Source organism: Ruditapes philippinarum, unplaced genomic scaffold, assembly GCF_026571515.1.
Source record: "Ruditapes philippinarum isolate M1 unplaced genomic scaffold, ASM2657151v2 ctg3544_1_1_1_1, whole genome shotgun sequence".
Lineage (NCBI taxonomy): Eukaryota > Metazoa > Mollusca > Bivalvia > Venerida > Veneridae > Ruditapes > Ruditapes philippinarum.
In genome coordinates this window covers 1-15,662 of record NW_026866594.1, presented here as the reverse complement: position 1 = coordinate 15,662, position 15,662 = coordinate 1, and positions in this window count along the sequence as shown.

Below are 15,662 nucleotides of genomic sequence, written 5' to 3'. Positions count from 1 at the left end.
GTTTTCTATAAACCACTGGGGCATATTACAGACACAATTACATTAAGCTCAGCCATATTAATAAGTTAATATCTTAAAATATTTTCTTTGGCTAACTTTGATGAAATCTACTATTGTCTAGATTTTATTGCCAGGTGTCTTGCATTTTCTTTCGATCATTGATTTAACCACATAATCGTGTTGGAAATTGAAAATTGCTCTGATCAAACTGAACCTTCAATTTTCAATTGCATGTATAAAATTTGTTAAAATAAAAATTCAATTCTGGAAAAAATAAAACAAAATAATAATTAAGCCGGTGCTAGGGGACCTAGAAGTAAGATGTTGTACCTTTCCTTTTCACTCATGAACAGATTCAATAAAACCAAGTCTTCATTTTATTTCCATTCCTCTCGAAGTTTCTTGGCGTCATTAATGCTGCATTTATCACCCCTTAATACTGTATATATCACCCATTAATGCCTTATTTATTAGGAAAATATGAGCTCGGATATATTTTATATTCAAAAGCAAGCAACGGTAAGAAATTGCATGGCGTTCAATGTATTAAAATTGTATTTAAAGACTTGAAATGATAATATAGAATTGAAATATTTTGAAATATTAAGCTAGGTGCAAAAGCATTGTGGTTTGTCCCGTTTTCCAGGAATATTACAGTGGAATCAAGTACAAGTATGTGATATAACCAGGATATAATTAATATTGGTTCAGGTAGAAATGATTCTGATGAAAGCACCTGCTCGTGATACCAAAACCATGACGTATAAAACAAGGTGATAGGTTTGGTGCCGGTTTTCGATGTAACCATCGGCAAAAAAGGGAAAATATGGCCTTGGCATATTTTGACTTTAGGTGATAAACATTTCATAAATTATCATCCAAGTGCAAAAAAGGGTTAACTATCATTATTTTATAATAAGAGTAAGCCGCTATCATTATTTTATAATAAGTGTACAGTAAGCCGGTTACTGCAATAAAGTGATGAAATGTGTTCCATACGAGCAATGTTCATGTATATACAATGTATGTTTATCTTTCTAGCGTTTACCAAAACTGGTGTTTAAAAACCTAAATTTGAACATCAGAACAATAAATTTCATAACACGATGTCCCGTTATTCTAGACACATAACTAACCCTTATCACCCTAAATATCTTATATGGACTTGTCCATCTTGCATTTTGAACAAAACCATTAATCATTTTAGGGAAGTTTCAAAATATATGCCGACTGAATAGCGGCCAGTGCAGACCATGATCAGACAGCACGGGTATGCCGGCTAAATTGGTATGCACTGGTGGCATGGGAGTATTCACTTGCAGTCAGTTGCTTAAAGATTAAATAGCCTTTTACTAGAACTCATACACATATGTGGCACTTTATGTGATCCATGAACAAAAAATATTCCGATGAGAAACCTTTCCTAAATTTGTCCAGAAGTTCAAATGAAAATTACAACATTAACCCATTACTTCATGAGCATTTTGTGAAAAATGGCTGTTTTCATTGAAAAGTCTCCCGTTACAAGTTCAAATTGCTATAATACTATAAAAACTGCTTCAACACTAATCAAACTTGGCTAAAATGTTGACTGGACCATTGCCCTTGCAACAACATGCTCAGACTTAAATTTTTCTGTTACCATGGCAACGAGGGGACATCTCAAAATTGCCAAAAATCACTATTTTGCGTTGATTTTTTCCATCAAAATTGATTTCAAAGTGCTGCAACTTATCAATGGATTGAGATAGAGTCAAATGCTTTTCAGCGTTGGTTACACGTTACCTTATGATCAATCTGGGGTCATTTACAGCCTCTCACAAGTCCAAAATTTTCTTGGCGATGAGGGGGACTCCGCCCACCTTCAAACCCCCCAAACAGAAGGGGGCACATCCCCCTTCTGGCAACCCCCTGATGTATCTTTTGGTTGGGGGGCCGCGCCGAAAAAGAGGTCACTTTTTTAACAACATTTCTCAAACAAAAACAAGTGTTTGGGGCCTAAATAAGGCATTTTTTCATCATTTGAGACAACATAAAGGGGGGGGGGGGTGAAAAAGGCGTTAAAAGGCGTGTATATGAAGTAATGGGTTAACAGAAAATGATGAAAATACTTGAAATTACCCTAAATCGCGTTTTTTCATGTTTAAACATGGCCTGTCATATAAATTTGAAGAAAAATTGTTGTTTTGTAGATTTTTTTATTTTTTCATTAACCCATTACTTCATGAGCATTTTGGGAAAAATGGCTGTTTTCATTGAAAAGTCTCCCGTTACAAGTTCAAATTGCTATAATACTATAAAAACTGCTTCAACACTAATCAAACTTGGCTAAAATGTTGACTGGACCATTGCCCTTGCAACAACATGCTCAGACTTAAATTTTTCTGTTACCATGGCAACGAGGGGACATCTCAAAATTGCCAAAAATCACTATTTTGCGTTGATTTTTTCCATCAAAATTGATTTCAAAGTGCTGCAACTTCTCAATGGATTGAGATAGAGTCAAATGCTTTTCAGCGTTGGTTACACGTTACCTTATGATCAATCTGGGGTCATTTACAGCCTCTCACAAGTCCAAAATTTTCTTGGCGATGAGGGGGACTCCGCCCCCTTCAAACCCCCCAAACAGAAGGGGGCACATCCCCCTTCTGGCAACCCCCTGATGTATCTTTTGGTTGGGGGGCCGCGCCGAAAAAGAGGTCACTTTTTTTAACAACATTTCTCAAACAAAAACAAGTGTTTGGGGCCTAAATAAGGCATTTTTTCATCATTTGAGACAACATAAAGGGGGGGGGGTGAAAAAGGCGTTAAAAGGCGTGTATATGAAGTAATGGGTTAACAGAAAATGATGAAAATACTTGAAATTACCCTAAATCGCGTTTTTTCATGTTTAAACATGGCCTGTCATATAAATTTGAAGAAAAATTGTTGTTTTGTAGATTTTTTTTTTTTTTTCATTAACCCATTACTTCATGAGCATTTTGGGAAAAATGGCTGTTTTCATTGAAAAGTCTCCCGTTACAAGTTCAAATTGCTATAATACTATAAAAACTGCTTCAACACTAATCAAACTTGGCTAAAATGTTGACTGGACCATTGCCCTTGCAACAACATGCTCAGACTTAAATTTTCTGTTACCATGGCAACGAGGGGACATCTCAAAATTGCCAAAAATCACTATTTTGCGTTGATTTTTTCCATCAAAATTGATTTCAAAGTGCTGCAACTTCTCAATGGATTGAGATAGAGTCAAATGCTTTTCAGCGTTGGTTACACGTTACCTTATGATCAATCTGGGGTCATTTACAGCCTCTCACAAGTCCAAAATTTTCTTGGCGATGAGGGGGACTCCGCCCACCTTCAAACCCCCCAAACAGAAGGGGGCACATCCCCCTTCTGGCAACCCCCTGATGTATCTTTTGGTTGGGGGGCCGCGCCGAAAAAGGGGTCACTTTTTTTAACAACATTTCTCAAACAAAAACAAGTGTTTGGGGCCTAATTAAGGCATTTTTTTCATCATTTGAGACAACATAAAAGGGGGGTGGGGTGAAAAAGGCGTTAAAAGGCGTGTATATGAAGTAATGGGTTAAACAAAGTAAAGTAACTATTTTATATAAATTTTTTACTGTTTTACCCATGCTATGGCATTGAAATATAAACAGCAGATCAGCTAAATCCAAAGATATTTACATCTCTATCATTTAATTAACGGCCAAAGTTTTGATTGATCGGGGGTGGCTGCAAATACCCCATGGGCCCAGTGCAGGCCAAGATAACCTGGCAGTCATCCTAAATTGCCATTTGATCTTGGTCTGCACTGTTTGCTATTTCAGTCATTACTTACTTTGAAATTTTCCCATAAAGTGATAAATAGTTATGTCCAGACTTTAAGTCAAATCCATTAAGATTTTTAGCACGCTAGTGTGCTAAGGTGCTATGGGTTAAAGACCCATACATTCAGTTTAAAGGAAGAATAACAATTCTGTCAACGTTTGCAATTTATTAAGTATGCAAGTACATGTAAACTAAATGGACAATGGAAGGATTACTTTAAATTATAAAACAAAACAAGATGAGTGCTTTTAAATATGTGACATTTTCAGTTTCTGATATAATATTCAATGATAGGCCATTTTAAAAATTACCATTTTATATTTAAAAAGTAAAATAAACAATAATATATAATCATAATAAATGTGGCAAAAATAGACATAGGAATAGATCTGTACTCCAACCAAATAATGTAACGTTAATCAATAAAGTAATATCAAAGGTACTTTTTTAAGAAATACAAAATTGTAGGTTTTTTTATAACTTATTATATAATAAGTTTATTAAAATTTGTCTAAAGGCAGAATTTCTTCAGGAAAGAGCATAAAAATTCATTTTCTCTGACATGATATACTCTTTTATCTGTCAATATTCAAAACTTGATTTCTTGTTTTCAAATTAAAGAATTTTACAAAAATACCTGTTTAATTCTAAATTTTAAACATATTAAATTGATGTAATGTAGCTCAAACTGTTACTTTAAAAACACTTGGTGAATGTGCATTATGTGCAAATCTCTGCAGTATTCCTTTCAATAAAGAAACATAAATTTGAGATGTTCAATTGAAAAATAAATTAAGGACTTTTAGCATTGATAACTTACAACAGGGCTTAGTTTACCATCACATTTTCTTATAGCTTAGGCTTACTGTTCCTTGTGAAGTTTAAATTTCATACATAAAACTTTCATACCATAGGATTGCAAAGAGTTTTATTTAAGATAAGATATATAATAGACCATGAATCTAGAATTTAAAACTGGCCAAAACTTTGTATATAAAAACAATCGGTTCAGGCAGTTTGGTTCTTTTTTAGTAAAATCTCGGTGTTCTTGGGAACATAATCCAAGATGACAGATATCTGTCGCTCGATGCATTACATTCATTGAAAACTTTAAACACACTGAAAACTAAAGAAAGTGCATGCATTGCACCTTTTTTTTCTAAAATCTCTACAAATCTAAGTGTTAGTAGGAGTCAAAATAATGTAGTTAGTCTCAAGTGCAATTAGTCCAAGGCCCATGTTAACTTTGATCAATAAGGCCAAGGCTACATTAAATTTGATCACTAAGTCCAATTTAAGGGTATGCTAATTTTGATCAATCAGTCCAGGGCTAAGTAAATTTTAATCACTAAATTAAAGGCTAAGTTGATATTTCATAAGGATTAAAGAGCAATAAGTCCAATGCTTAGTTTATTTTTTACCATTACGTCCAAGGCTAACTTTAGTGTTATAATAAATGCTTCAAGAACAATACATCTGAGATTGAATTTTCTTAAAAAAAGTTTCAAGTGCAGTAAGTCCAACTTTTGATTGACATTTAATAGAATTATCATATGAGGTTAAACACTAAATCTTACAGTAATATATAATGAATAAATAAATAGTTATAAAAGCAGCTCAAATAGTTATAATCTATGAAATAAATAAATATTCTCTTAATATTCTGTAATTTTTCAAATAGTTTCACGATAAAAAAATATCACCAAGTTATTTAATCTATTAGCAGTGTGAAAAAACACTGCATTTTTAATTTTTTTTAAATTTCATTCTGGCCCTTTCTATTATTAGGGACTTGACACTTGGAACTTACTACAATATAGAGACAAGTTATATACAATGCAGAAATCTTATCATAATTTTACATGAAAAATATAATGTACTATCACAGACAATAAAAGAAAATAACCGCCATTTTAGCACAACTATAATATCTAATATATGAGGCCTCTCATCTTATCCAGTATCAATATCCCAGAATGCATCATTTCCTGTATTCACTTTCTCAAAACCCTGAATTTCTTCAGTCATAGGTATAAACCTTTGTTCAAACTCACACTGTGTACTTCGAACCTTGAAGCTTGATTCAAGCCATGTTTTCTATGCCAATCTTAAATTCACATTTATCTGAAAACACCATTTCTTCTGTTGTATACAAAGTAGTCTGCATTTTCATCATTGTACTCAGAAGCTTGTTTCACTGATAAAATCCATCTCCAAGATCCAGATAGTGTGTCAGTATCACATGAAAGCTTGGAATTCTGAATTCACTAAAAACCACCACTGTACCATTCATTTTCACATGTCTACAGTATAAAATGACACTGTTTGGCAATTTGGCACATACTGTCATGTTTGTCAGTAAATAAAAATATTAAGAAGTTTTTGTTTTGTCCAACAGCATTCACAGAATGTCCATTTTGAATATATATCTTTTTATAAAAAAAAAGAAAAAAATGTACCGGTATATGTTTAAGTTATAGATTATTGTCAAATGATGAAGTGTTCATGATCGTACTAAAGAACTCATTTGCCGACCTCTGCGATAATATGGGTTATTATGACTAGGTGTCGAAGGAGCTGAAATAGAAAAAGAAAGATATTTAGCATTACTACATTGTTTGCGATCTATTAAAGATGACAGGAATGAATATGTTTTTACGGGAATGAATATGTTTTTACGGGAATGAATATGTTTTTACTTAAGAAACAAAATACATGTACAGTTTAACCTCTTCTAAGAACACCCTTTGAAATAAGACCTAAGATTTTGGTTGTTAGAGAGAGGTGCTGCTATAAAGAAATAAAAATTATTGTAAAGTTGTGAATGAAATTAAATGACATTATATGAGAGCCTCAAATTATATGCACTTCCTGTCCTTATTGTTTTCTCCATAGTCAAAAAATGTGAACAATAAGTTAAAAAGAAATATGTAATAAAATCTTTTAATATACGTGTACTTAAAAAGTAATGTCATGTGATGAAATATATAATTTAAGTTCATTTCTGATAATACAAAAAACATGCCGCAATCTATAATTTTTAGGTCAAACTTTTGGGTCAAGCTTTTTTTCCGGTTGTCCTGAAATCAATGGTAAACAAGTTAAAAGGAAGGACTGATGTTAATGTGAAGATGGGGAGTGAATGTAGAAAAACAAAACAGAGTGCATTTTGATAATGAGTTAACATAAAGCAAACAGGATAATATGTATTATATATGAGGGAGTATGAGGGAGAACTCAATATGTGTAAAAATGAAATTATTATGTAAGGCGTCAAAATGATAAGAGCCGCGCCATGACAAAACCAACATAATGGGTTTGCGACCAGCATGGATCCAGACCAGCCTGCGCATCCGGGCAGTCTGATCAGGATCCATGCTGTTCACTTACAAACCCTATAACAAGTAGAGAATCTGATAGCAAACAGCATGGATCCTGATCAGACTGCGCGGATGCGCAGGCTGGTCTGGATCCATGCTGGTCGCAAACCCATTATGTTGGTTTTGTCATTGCGCGGCTCATATTATGATGGGGGTAAAATCAAAATAATAACTTTCAATCTTCAAGTTTCATTTAAGCATGATTTCTAACAAGAAAAACCTATGTCTTTATTTGAAGAGAAAATTCAAATAAAAAAATATTTGTTAATATTTTTTCATATCATTAAATCTTCAATTCTTTCTTATAAAGAAAAGGAGAAAAACTAACTGCTTTGTTTTTACTTTTTTCCAGTGTAAGAAATGGTAAAATAAAAGGAATTTCTGAAAACATGGAGAGAAATAAAACCTGCCATGTATTTGACGAAAGAGTATGAAGCTGAGTTAAGCATAAAATATCCAGACTAAATAATGATTTGATATTATATGGAAAATATGTAATTACAAAAACTTTGGTTAGTTATTAACATTTGAGAAGCATGTCTACGTAAATTTATCCTCAAAAACCAACTATTATTTAACAGAACATTCTTTAATTCCATTATAGACTTAGAACCCTGTAATTGTAATGTAATTCTAGAGAATCTTTGTTCGTAAATGCGAATTCTGTACAAGAGCTCTCAAAAGACATGGGGCTCTACTCTGTTCATTTTTTAGCTCCACTTTTCGAAGAAAATACATGAACCTCTTGCTGGTGTTGGCATTGGTTAACATTTTTGTTTCATTAAGGTCTATTTTTACATGAACTTTGGTATATAAGGTATCTGCTTCAAACTTGGTATATATGTTTATTGTCATAAAAGGATGCCATTTCAAAAAGGCGGAATAACTTAAAATTATTTTTAAATTTTTGCAAAATTATGCCCCTTTTTCTTTCTTGCTTTTATAAAATTATCCTATATAAACAATATTTATCATGATTCAGTCATGTAAAAACTTTCATATCAATATCTTTAGTTGAAGTGGATGTAGAATAAACTTTCAATGCCAGACCTGACCTAGAATTTTTTTTTCTGACTACAAACAAAGAGATATATTTCAATGAAAATCCATACTAGAGTTATGGGTCTTGGACAATGACCTACAATTACTGCCCTGAAGACATGATTGTATGATGATTCAAATGAATCATTTTAGTTGTTAATGAAATATGAAGATTAACACGCCAAATCTATAAATGAGTGTAATGCCAATACTGAAGTATATTTGTGTGAAACAGGCTAACACCACTATTCTTTTAATCAATGAGCAAAAAATATACTGTATCCATGCTTCTCTGTACAAAATGCAACTTGGGATTTTTGTTTTCAAGCTTGGTTTACAAAGAAAGGGTTGGGGGGAAATCACACGTAAAAACCATTTACCGCTGTTTGTAATACAAGAACTGGGGAGCACTTGTATATCGAATTGGTGTAATTATATAACCTTTACCTGAAGACAAAACTACTGTGTTTAAAATGAATGTTTTTATAATGGTATACACTAGTAACATATACTACAGAATAAATAATAATAATCACATAAAAATTCCAAAAAAACAAAGGAAAGAAAAGAAAACAGAAAATAAAGAGGACAGTTTCCTTCTCTGCAACTCCAAGCAGTGACATTTTTGTATAAAAGAGAGGCCAATTATAAATAAAGGCCCTTTTTGCAATAGAAATTTTTTTGAAAATTCCATATAAGTCTAAAATAAATCCCAAAATTTGTGAAAAAAAAATTATTTTTTTTCCTATCACATTTTTCAGGGATTATATAATCACCTTAGTGCAGTAACGGTTTAAGTCCTTCAAAATTTAATAGGAGTTAACCAGTTATTGCACTAAGGAGATGAATTATGGCTTTTTATGAAACAGACTATTGATAAACACATGTACATATCATATTATCTGAAAAAAAGTTAATATTTTAACCCCTATCCTGCTGGAACAGGAAGTCACAGTTCAGCCTTTGCCACCAATATAGAATCAAGCCAGCCTATATAACCATGCACAGTCTGACCAGGCTCTATATTGTTTGGCTGACTAACTTAATTTTTCCATCTTGATATCCCAAAAATTGAAAATGAACAGTTCCAAAATAGGAAATGGACAACTATATTTAAGTTAACCAACAAACTAAGGGTTTAATCAGTTTATTAAATTTTCCCAACTTTAGGTTGGCTATCATTCTAAATTTTCCCAAGGTCGAGACACTACTACAAAAAATTGCGGCTTATTTTAATTCCCTAAGATGACCCAGGTTAATTTGTTCAATGAATACAAGTTTCACTCGGAATTAATTTTGTAACTATCGAATGTGAATTTTATTGAATTTTACCTGAATGAGATACTGAAAAATTCTTGTAATAATTACAAGACAAAATAATTATCAAATAAGGCTTAGGATAGGAGTGTTGGCTAAATAGAGATTCAAATACTGTGGGAAACCAGTACATTATTGAATACTCTCATCATCTATAATTTGTTCATTTTTAATGACACAGATGTATCAGACAACATTTTTTTAAGAATTGATTTTGGTTCGGAAATAGAGCTATTTCTCTGTGATTTAGTTCAGTTAATGTAACTTTTATACGTCTCTGAACAGCTTTTATTTGCTTATTGCAGCAACAGCAGTGACCTTTCGATGTTTATTTATTCACAGCACCACTAACCAAGAGGAACATTTAACAAGAGGGCCATGATGGCCCTAGATCGCTCACCTGAATTATCAAACTCATCTAAACAATTACCTAGACAAGCATTCTGACCAAGTCTCATGACAGGTGAGTCAAAAATGTGACCACTACAGTGTTAACAAGGATTATCCATATTTGAGCAGTGCGACCTAGTTTTTTACCCAGGTGACACATATTCAAACTTGACCTAGAAATCATCAAAACAAACTTTCAGACCAATTTCCAGGATACTTGGATCAAAACAGTAGCAACTAGAGTGTTAACAAGATTTTTCTATTTTTAGCTCCGGTGACCTAGTTTCACATGCGATTTCGAACTCATCCAAGCAATTACCTAGACAAACATCCTGACCAAGTTTGATGATAATTGAGTCGAAAATGTGACCACTAGAATGTTAACAAGGTTTTTCCATATTTGGGCGGTGTGACCTAGTTTTTCATCCAAGATGACCCATGTTAGAACTTGACTTAGAAATCATCAAAACAAACTTTCAGACCAATTAACAGAATATTTGGATCACAACAGTAGCCACTAGAGTGTTAACAAGATTTTTTCTATTTTTAGCTCCTGTGACCTAGTTTTTCATCCGAAATGTCCCATGTTCGATTTATTCCCAGCAATGACCTAGACAAGTTTCCTGACCAAGTTTGATGACAATTGAGTCAAAATTGTGACCACTAGAGTGTTAACAAGGTTTTTCTATTTTTTAGCTCCTGTGACCTAGTTTTTCATCCGAGATGACCCATGTTCGAACTCATCCGAGCTATCACCTAGACAAGCATCTTGATCAAGTTTGATGATGATTGATGCAAAAATGTGACCGCTAAAGTGTTAACAAGGTTTTTCTATTTTAGCTCTGGTGACCTACTTTTTCATCCGAGATGACCCATGTTCGAACTCATCCAAGCTATCAACTAGATAAGCATCCTGACCAAGTTTGATGATGATTGATGCAAAAATGTGACCACTAGAGTGTTCACAAGGTTTTTCTATTTATAGCTCCGGTGACCTAGTTTTTCATCCGAGATGACCCATATTCGAACTCATCCGAGCTATTATCTAAACAAGCATCCTGACAAAGTTTGATGATGATTGGGTCAAAAATGTGACCACTAGAGTGTTCACAAGGTTTTTCTATTTTTAGCTCCTGTGACCTAGTTTTTCATCAGAGATGACCCATGTTCGAACTCATCCAAGCAATTGACTAGACAAGCATTCTGACCAAGTTTGATGATGATTGGTTCAAAAATGTGACCACTAGAGTGTTCACAAGGTTTTTCTATTTTATAGCTCCTGTGACCTACTTTTTCATCCGAGATGACCCATGTTCGAACTCATCCAAGCTATCACCTAGACAAACATCCTGACCAAGTTTGATGATGATTGGGTCAAAAATGTGACCTCTAGAGTGTTCACAAGGTTTTTCTATTTTTAGCTCTTGTGACCTAGTTTTTCATCCGAGATGACCCATGTTCGAACTCATCCGAGCTTTCAACTAGATAAGCATCCTGACCAAGTTTGATGATGATTGAGGCAAAAATGCGACCGCTAGAGTGTTCACAAGTAATTGTGGACGGCCGGACGGACGACGGACGACGGACGACGGACGACGGACATTCACCGATCCTAAAAGCTCACTGAGCAAGCTCAGGTGAGCTAAAAATCCTGTTACTTTCCAATTTTCTCTATATATAGTAAAAACTATGCAATCTTATCTATTTTTAGAACATTTGCAGAAAATGACAGCTTACGAAACACAGAAATGACACAATAAAGACTGGCCTTGGTAGGACGGCAGGAGATTAATATCTCTCTTTTTATATTAATTATTTTATTCAATTAACCCGCTCCCTGCCGGAGTTGTATTTAAGTAATTACAGTAAATATGCCAGTGACATTTCTCAAATGACAGGAATAAACTATAGAAGATGGTACTAATTTTTTTCACTTTATGTTTATCAAATATGTAAAACCTTATACTTTCATAGCAGAAAATGAAACAAAATTGAGATAAAATAAGTATTTTCCAATTTCAAAACCAACATATAAATGATTTTTTCCCTATTTTAAAACAAAAATCTGCTAAACATGACAAAATTGAGAAAAAATAAGTAGTTTTCCAATTTTCAAAAAAAGTTCTGTTAAAAATGACAAAATATAAAAAACATTTGAGTATTTTTACACAAATCTGATAAAATAAGTATTTTCCCAATTTCAAAACAAAAAAATCTGATAAAAATGGAGAAAAAAATGAGTATTTTTCCAATTTCATAACAAAAATCTGATAAAAATGATATTACAAATCAAATAATAATTTACAGATTTCTGGCTGTGCTGTGATCATTGCAAGCACTGTCCACTATTGAGTCAGAAACATAATTTTAAACTAAAATTTACCTAAAAATAAAACATGGTATTTATTGTTCAAATTAAAGATGGACAGTCAGTTAATGATGTTTAAAGGGCTAAGGGTTTACTGTATTATGTCATAATGTGGGAAATCACAGAATTTAACAAGAGGGCCATGATGGCCCTGAAGTCGCTCACCTGTATATAGGCCCCCAGAGCAGGGCCAGTTTAAACCCCAGGGCTTTTATTTGAACAAACTTGGTAGACACCCATTAGAAGATGTTTCATGCTAAACATCTAAGGTCTAGCTCGTTGAGATTTTTTTAAAAAATGATTTTTTAATTTTTAACTATACACATATAGTTAAAAGCAATGACACCCCTAGGGCGGGGCCAGTTTTGACCCCAGGGCTTTTATTTGAACAAACTTTGAAGACACTCACTAGAAGATGTTTCATGCTTAATATCTAAACTCTAGCTTTTTGTTTTTTTCAAAGAAGATTTTTAAGTTTTTGCTAAACACATATAAGGAAAATTAATGTCCCCGGGGCAGGGCCAATTTTGACCCTAGGGCTTTTATTTTAATAAACTTTGAAGACACTAACTGGAAGATGTTTCATGCTTAATATCTAAACTTTAGCTATTTGGGTTTTTTCAAAGAAGATTTTTTAAGTTTTTGCTATACACATAAATAAAATCAATGACCCCCGGGGCGGGGCCAATTTTGACCCAATGGCTTTTATTTGAACAAACTTTGTAGACACTCACTAGAAGATGTTTCATGCTTAGTATCTAAACTCTAGCTATTTGGGTTTTTTCAAAGAAGATTTTTTCTTTAAAGTTTTTGCAATACACATATAAGGAAAATCAATGACCCCCGGGGCAGGGCCAATTTTGACCCCAGGGCTCTTATTTGAACAAATTTGGTAGACACCCATTAGAACATCTTTCATGCTAAATATCTTAGCTCTAGCTCTTTGGGTTCTTTAAAAGGAGATTTTATAAGTTTTTACTATATGCATATAGGGAAAATCAATAACCCCCTGGGGCAGGGCCAATTTTGACCCCAGGGCTTTTATTTGAACAAACTTGATAGACACTCATTAGAAGATGTTTCATGCTATATATCTTAGCTCTAGCTCTTTGGGTTCTTTAAAAGAGGATTTTATAAGTTTTTACTATATGGACGATAGGATAGGACGCCGGACGAAAAGCGATCACAAAAGCTCACCCTGTCACTCTGTGACAGGTGAGCTAAAAATTGCAATTATAATGTTGGTGGTTTTTTTTAACCTAAAACAATAAAAAACATTATTAATCACTTTAATTGAAGCTTCAAATTGGAAACTGTCATTCAGTTATGCAGATGATCAAAAACAACAATGAAGACACTTTCAAGCAAAAACTAGGAAATAGAAGTGACAAGAACAAAAAGAAAGAAATTTTAAAATAAATTTTAAGATTGAGAAAACTAATCTAACAGGAGGGCCATGATGGCCCTGAGGTCGCTCACCTGTATATAGGCCCCCTCCCCCAATGTTGCAGGGCCAATTTAACCCAGGGGCTTTTATTGCACAAACTTGGTAGACACCCATAAGAAAATGTTTCATGCTAAACATCTAAGCTCTAGCTCATTGGGCTTTTTAAAAGAAGATTTTTTTTAAGTTTTTACTATACACATATAGTTAAAAACAATGACACCCCTGGGGCGGGGCCAGTTTTGACCCCAGGGCTTTTATTTGAACAAACTTTGTAGATACTTACTAGAAGATGTTTCATGCTTAATATCTAAACTCTAGCTATTTGGGTTTTTTCAAAGAAGATTTTAAGTTTTTGCTATACACATATAAAGAAAATCAATGACCCCCGGGGCAGGGCCAATTTTGACCCCAGGTCTTTTATTTGAACAAACTTTGTAGACACTCACTAAAAGATGTTTCATGCTTAATATCTTAACTCTAGCTATTTGGGTTTTTTCAAAGAAGATTTTTTAAGTTTTTGTTATACACATATAAGGATAATCAATGACCCCCGGGGCGGTGCCAATTTTGACCCCAGGGCTTTTATTTGAACAAACTTGGTAGACACCTTTTAAAACATGTTTGATGCTAAATATCTTAGCCATAGCTCTATGAGTTCTTTAAAAGAAGATTTTTAAGTTTTTACTATATGCATAAAGGGAAAATCAATGACCCCCCGGGGCGGGGCCAATTTTGACCCCAGGGCTTTTATTTGAACAAACTTGGTAGACAGCCATTAGAACATGTTTGATGCTCAATATCTTAGCCATAGCTCTTTGAGTTCTTTAAAAGAAGATTTTTTAAGTTTTTACTATATGCATATAGGGAAAATCAATGACACCCCGGGGCGGGGCCAATTTTGACCCCAGGGCTTTTATTTGAACAAACTTGGTAGACACCCATTAGAACATGTTTCATGCTAAATATCTTAGCTCTAGCTCTTTGGGTTCTTTAAAAGAAATTTTTTTCAGTTATTACTATATGCATATAGGGAAAATCAATGACCCCCCGGGGCGGGGCCAATTTTGACCCCAGGGCTTTTATTTGAACAAACTTGGTAGACACTTACTAGAAGATGTTTCATGCCAAATATCTAAGCTCTAGCTCTTATGGTTTTTTAAAAGAAGATATTTAAAGTTTTTTCTTTCGGTTGCCATGGCAACCAGAGTTCTGCATAGAATTAAATTCTTTGAACAATTTTTAAAGGTGACCACCAAAGGAACATTCCTGTGAAGTTTGGATGAAATTGGCTCAGTGGTTTATGGGGAGATGTCATTTAAAGTAAAAGTTTACGGCCGGACGCCGGACGGCCGGATGAAAAGCGATCACAAAAGCTCACCCTGTCACTTTGTGACAGGTGAGCTAAAGAGATGCAGAATAAAGAGAAATGAGTAATTGTAATCAATTACAATAACAAATTAGTAATGAAAATTGAAAGAAATATAATTGTAGTTACAAGTTATTGCTTTCTCATTCAGCATTACACTGTAATCACACAATTTTCGCACACTATTATCTCCCTTATTCATATTCCACTTAATTTGTGTAATGGGCTAGTCCATGTGGATCAATTTATTATCAATGAGAGTGATTTTCATATCAAAACTTGTAAAATTAAGCAGGCAATAGCACAAAGTCAAGTGGAACTGTATAAGAAAGAATAATTAGGGCATTACTTCTGTGAATATTTTAACCTTTAGGTTGCCGACGGGACTGAATTACAAGTGACTTTGGGAAAAAAAAAGATCTTCACCACCTGCAGGATGATTGGCTGCCCCGTTCCTATTCAATTAGGGAATTTTTAAATTTTTCCTTAAATGATGAATGGTTTTTTTCCCAAATTTAA